The sequence below is a fragment of the Xyrauchen texanus genome, chromosome 30, assembly GCF_025860055.1.
Source record: "Xyrauchen texanus isolate HMW12.3.18 chromosome 30, RBS_HiC_50CHRs, whole genome shotgun sequence".
Classification (NCBI taxonomy): Eukaryota; Metazoa; Chordata; class Actinopteri; order Cypriniformes; family Catostomidae; genus Xyrauchen; species Xyrauchen texanus.
This window is the reverse complement of record NC_068305.1, coordinates 42,095,763-42,102,105: the sequence shown is the minus strand read 5'-3', so window position 1 is coordinate 42,102,105 and position 6,343 is coordinate 42,095,763.

Below are 6,343 nucleotides of genomic sequence, written 5' to 3'. Positions count from 1 at the left end.
AGCAATTCAGTGACTCTCAAGCTGTTGCTTTAAGAACTGAAAACCGTCATCTAGGGCTGGGCGATAAAACGATATCGATATCACGATAAAGAAAATCCAGGATAAGCTTTTGAGGAACTTGGATATTTACTCCATGTCACTAAAACACAAGCAGTTCGGCTTTCTCAGGCTAGTTTCCTCTGGAGCGGACTAAATCCGCTCAAAGGCACTTCGCAGCGCTAGGAGAGAGTCGCTCCGCACGCTGCCAATCCTCACGATCCACCTTGCGAGCATGACGCTCTGCTTTCATAGAGAACGCTCTCGCTCAGCTCTACAGCGCCAGTGGTAACATATGGTCAGACTGGATGAACTTGCTAATGCTAGCTGCCTTGCTAGCGATTAGGCTACGTCGGACACGGATTGATTCCAACCGCACCGCAAGACTCCTCTCATCGTCTCTCGTGAAGTGACAGAACAACAGTGATGTGGGCGACCGCTCTGATCTTACTGCGCTGTAATCTTCAATATTGTTCTTGAGCACCAAACATTCATCATTTCTGCCCGTCCCGCACGCGTCGCCTTTTTTCCTGCATGTGTGTAGACATGAAGCGCCGCACGAGTTAACGTGGTTTCAAAGCAGCTTTTAGACCAAAACGTTTGTCCCTTCTAAATGTATCTTTATTAATCAGCATGTTACGAGCCTTTAATAATAAACAAATCCAATAAATCAATTTCGGTTCTAATTTTGTGAATATTAATGAGATGTCTGGAATGGAAAAGGAAAGACTAAAATCACTAGTTGGTTGACGAGTCTCTCACTTTAATGAAAATATACAAATGTTTTGTAAATGTTCTCTCGAGACACCCCTGAACCCACATTCAGCATCATGCCACAGTCACACGGGCTTCTATGCCCCATACTTGAGTTTCTGAATCTAAAGAAATATTAACTTTAATGATATTTTTATCCCAACAAATACTGGACTGCTGTCACTCTGAACAAACAGATGATCTTTAACATTCATTTTCAATTGATAAGCGGTAAAAGACGGTAACATTGGTGAAAGATCCCATGAGACCCGCTGCTTTGGCCGTCTCTGGACCCCCTGTGCAGTTTTGTAGAGACTATTTTGACTATTTACAATTAATTTTTTCTTCTTTTCTTCAGTCAACTTTTAAAAAAAAAAAGAAAGTGCAATTTGTAAATGTGTATCATGATAAATATCGAATAATATGAAAACGATTATCGTGATAACAATTTTGGCCATATCGCCCAGCCCTACCATTATCATAGCGAAGGGTTCTCAGCGGCCTTAAAGAGTGCTTGAACAGCCAGTAATATTGACACTAGAGAACGAGTCCGTTTGGAGTCGTTGTCATGATCACCAAGATGATCTTAGCAAAGCAGTGTGGACGCATGTTCCCCTGTTGTCGGTTTAGACCTGAATCGCAGGTACTTCCTGGTCTTGGATGTGATGCCTTTTAGAGGACTTCCGACACAAATGGAATGGAAAGTCGTGGGAAGCGGATGGAACCAGTGAACCTCACATTCAGGGTTAGGGTTAGGGTTAGAAATGTAGAAATGAAGGGAACACAGGAGAAACGGGATCTTTTGAGCTGGAGCTTACAGGTGAAGCAGACTAGATCCCCAGCTGGCTGAATGATTTTTGTACTTAATCTTTCTTGTTAATAAATAAAAATTTTACTTTGAAAACTTGACTTTGTTTCCTCAAAAAGAACACGACAGGTAAATATATCAGTAGACATTTTCAAACATATTTTTTGCAAGCTTTAAAATTTTTATTCTGAATACATAATTATGCTCGTAGCTTTTGTTTACGTTGAGCGTGCATTGTTGTTATTTTCTTAGGATAAATGAATATTAGTTATGCAGCTAACCTTAACTTAGGAAAATAACCACCATGAATAACAGTATAACTCACCAAGTTAACTTTTTTGGTCAAGTTAAATATCTAATTGCAGATCAACACCGGTGTGGAATAATGAAGGCCTCTTTTAAACTTCTTTTGTTTGGTAACAGCAGCTGCTCCCTGTTCTAAAGATGTTCTTTAGGAATGTGTTTCTTGTCTCTCACGTTTCACATGTAGCTCAAACATGTATGTCACCCCCATATAAGGTAAAGAACTATTTCATTGGTGGGGGTCCAGTGGAATGTGGTTTTTCTGGACCATATAACAGAATGCTGAACAATAAAATTGGAAGAAGGATTTGATACCATTGGGTGTCTGTGTCATTTCTTTCTTCCCTCAGCTGAGCCGTGATCGAGAGGGGATTGCAGATCAACAAAATAAATTAAATACATTGGATGACAAAATTATCTAACAGAGACTAAATTCATTGGTTATTAGAGTGGGGGACGTCGAGAAACAGATAAATTCTTTGGAGTCATCTGAGAGGGAATTAGCTGCTAACTCGCTAGCGACCAAGAGGGACTTGGAGTGTCTCTGGGAAAAGTTGGAAAACCTTGAGGATTGTAACAGGCAAAACAACGACAGAATTGTTGGAATTCCTGAGGTCGAAGAAGGCCGAAATATGGAGAAATTCCTAGATGAGCAATTCCTGAGTCTGCTAGACATAACAGACCAGAAACTGGAAATCGAGGGAGCTCACAGACTTCAGGCTCAGAGATCCTCTGAGGGAGACAGGCCCCTAACAATTCTGGCCAAATTTCTGAGATCATCTGATCAAGATCTTGAGTTAAGACGAGGAGTAAAGGAAGGCTTTCTTGGAAGAATCACAGTTTTTTCTAGTTCCTAGGCGTTCTGAATTCGACAAGAGAGAAATGTGTTCAATTCGTACAATTTGTAAAGAAGCACCAGACATGAGCAATCAGATGGCAAAGTTGTCACAGGGACTCTTGTTTAGAGGGATGGATGACGGTTGGCTCTGTCATGCGCGGAGTTAATGTGCATGTTTTTCCTTTTTCTGTTTTGTTCTGGGGGATGTTTGGGGGTCGACTGTTGCACCAATGTTGGAATGTGGTCTTTACAATTTTATTTTTAACACACAATCTATATTTTTTCAAATGTCAAAATGTCCAATGTTAATATGAGCAGACCATCTATCTCCTTGTGGAATGTGAATGGGTTGGGGCACCCCATTAAAAAAAGGAAGGTTATTTCTTTTCTTAAACACAAGAAATATTATATAGTGTTTCTTCAAGAAACACCTCTTTCCCCGCAGGAAGCTGAACAATTTGAGAAGATATGGGGTTTTCTTTAGTGCTGGCTCAAGTAAGAGCAGGGGAGTCAATACACTGATGAGTGAACATCCACAATTCAAATGTCTCAAACAGATTAAAGATACATTAGGAAGAGTCATTATTGTTTTAGCAGAAATTCAGGGACAAAGGTTGATTTTGGCTAATATTTATGCACTTAACGCTGATGATCATGGCTTTTTTATGGATCTTGAAGGGATGTTGCAAGCCGCTGGCACTCCTCATGATATAAGATTAGGAGGAGACTTTTGATGGACTCAGTCCTTGATCATAGTGAAGTAAAAGTGTGTAAGCCCCCTAGTGCAACATTGACGCTTCACAGGATGTGTACAAATCTTGGTCTTACAGATATTTGGAGACTTTTGAAACCATCTAGTAGGGACAATACACTTTTTCATCAGTCCATAAGATTTATTCTAGAATATATTTTTTTGTATATCTAAGTCCCTCATTTCATCTGTTGTGGATTGCTCAATTCGAAACATCTTAGTGTCAGATCAGGCCCTGGTGCATTTAGAGGTGTTGCCACATCATATAGTTGGCATTAATGTATATATGGAGATCAACTGGTCCTCAGTATCCACAAATATCTCAGCTGCATCCGCGTATGAGACCGTCAACCTGCGCATCTTATCATGTGGCTTGTTGAGCACATTACCACGGAGGTATAGTGTATAGTGCATGTGGAGGTATCATGGCATCCACCGAAGCATCCACCGCAGCATCCACGCACAACTCACCACGCACCCCACCGAGAGCAAACCACATTATAGCGATCTTGAGGAGGTTACCCCGTGTGACTCTACCCTCCCTAGTAACCGGGCCAATTTGGTTGCTTAGGAGAGCAGGCTGGAGTCACTCATTATGTCCTGGGATTCTAACTAGCGAACTCCAGGGGTGGATGCCGCATCTTTACCACTGAGCTACCCAGGCCCCGGGATTATCTTTTAAGATTTTGGAAATATACAGGTTCGGGAATACATTTATTGGATGGATTAAGTTACTTTATAGACATCCGGTAGCAGCGGTACAAACAAATGTATTATTTCAGACTATTTTACTCTGGATGGGACACCCGGCAGGGTTGCCCTCTTTCCCTATTATTGTTCCGTCTGGCCTTGGAGCCATTAACAGTCACGATAAGAAAGGAAGATGAATTTCCAGGGGTGGTGGTGGGAGGTATGTTGCATTAGCTTTTGCTTTACGGAGATGATATATTATTAGTTAGATCTATGCCTTGCCTCCACAGAATTATGAATTCCTTTTCTAAGTTCTCAGGATACAGAGTCAATTGGTCTAAATTCGAAGCTTTGTCTCTGACAGCGTACTGCCTGTAAAATCTTTCCAGCCAGGTGCCTTCCAGTGGCCCAAACAGGGCATGAAGTATTTGGCAATTTTATTCCCAGTAAATTTGTGTCATTTAGTTCATGTTCATTTTGTTAATAAAAAGTTTTTCGAGCGATGTGGATAGGTGGGCTTCATTACATTTATCTTTGATTGGGAAGGTTAATGTTATTGTGGCATGTATGCAATCGAGAGTTTACTGCAATGCCAATTACGGCACTAAACCGATTACGCCACCCCGGAAATTGTCCGGGGACCCACAGATACATCAATTGTAAAACACAGATTCGCAGTGGCTGAGTCAGGTATCAGACAAGGATAAGCACTTCACAGGTTTTATTCCTCAATACACACAATAAAATGCAAAACTGGTATCTTTTAATATACAAACATTAAAAAGGAATCCATCAATCATGGAGCTGGTTACACAGACACACACGCACACACACGCGCACACACACACACACTTTACCACTTCAGAATTGGGGGATTCATCTTGCCTATCCAATAAACAGCAATTACTCGTGCTCTCACCACACAACACCAAATCACCCGCTGTGAACACTGCAGACCGATAGCCGAACCACCACCACATACAGAGGACTCTGGCTAATACTGGAACCCCAATTCTGAATGGAAGAGAAAAAAACAGTATGAGATACAACCAAATACACAAATACACATTCCACATAATGGTCTGTCAATTAAACACTTATCACATGCTGCCAGAAAGAATCAGTTTGTCACAATCGTTCGCTGGCTGATACTGGTTAACTCAGCGCTGTCCTATAAGAATGTAATCTCAGACTACAATACAACAGAATACTCAAAACACATTTACAACCAAAATACAACAAGACATAGTATTCGCAATGAAACAATAGTAGGGACAAAACCAGAAGCTTCTCGCTACTGTACTCAAATCTTAATGTCAATCCTGGAAAAGACTAAGTTTAGATGAATCACCACCGGCTGTGAACTCGCTATCGTTCGGTCGATCAAGGAGACCCTCGTTAAGCTGAAAAGAGATCGTCAAACAATTCGAATAAATGTACAGATAGACAGTGGATGCATCGTTCCAATAAAAGGCAGAGGAATGGTCGTAGACAGCTCGCAGAGGAGAATACATCTCCGTTCAGAAGCGCTCCAGTTCGAATGACTAACGGATGCAAGTAATCCTAATTCACAGGACCAGCAATGGGTCACATAAAGCCTAACAGTGCCCACAAAGCCTGCTGCACCACCTCCTGGCCCCGTGTCACTGTTAATATATAATACACAACATTTCAATCTAAGAAATCACGGTCTTGTGAACCCAACATTAAAATAAGTGTAACATACCTGCGTATGGAAACTCACGCGCCCAGTGCACTTGATGGCGTGCTAATTATGGACTTCGCATTGACAAATATTTGTTCAATGTGTCTAAAAGTACCTTCCCTGCTTTTGTATTGAACAGAAAGTTATTTCCCCTATTTCGCCATTGCAAAGCCTTTTTATCAAACTAACCGGAGAAGTTACACCCCGTTATCTGCAGAGTCCAGAGTGTTTCAGACATTTAATTAAATGTTGCCTCGAGCATATGGCTGAACCCTAAATGATGTGTTAATAAGTCCCCTTTCTGCTGGTCAGAGTGGATTGTGAGGGGGGATTACTACACTCTGTGACGTATTTGTGAGTGGAGTGTTTAGATCTTTTGGGAGTAGCATACATCCCTAAAGCTGCATAAACCCTTTGTAGGTGTAAGCATACTTGGCAATAAAGCTCATTCTGATTCTT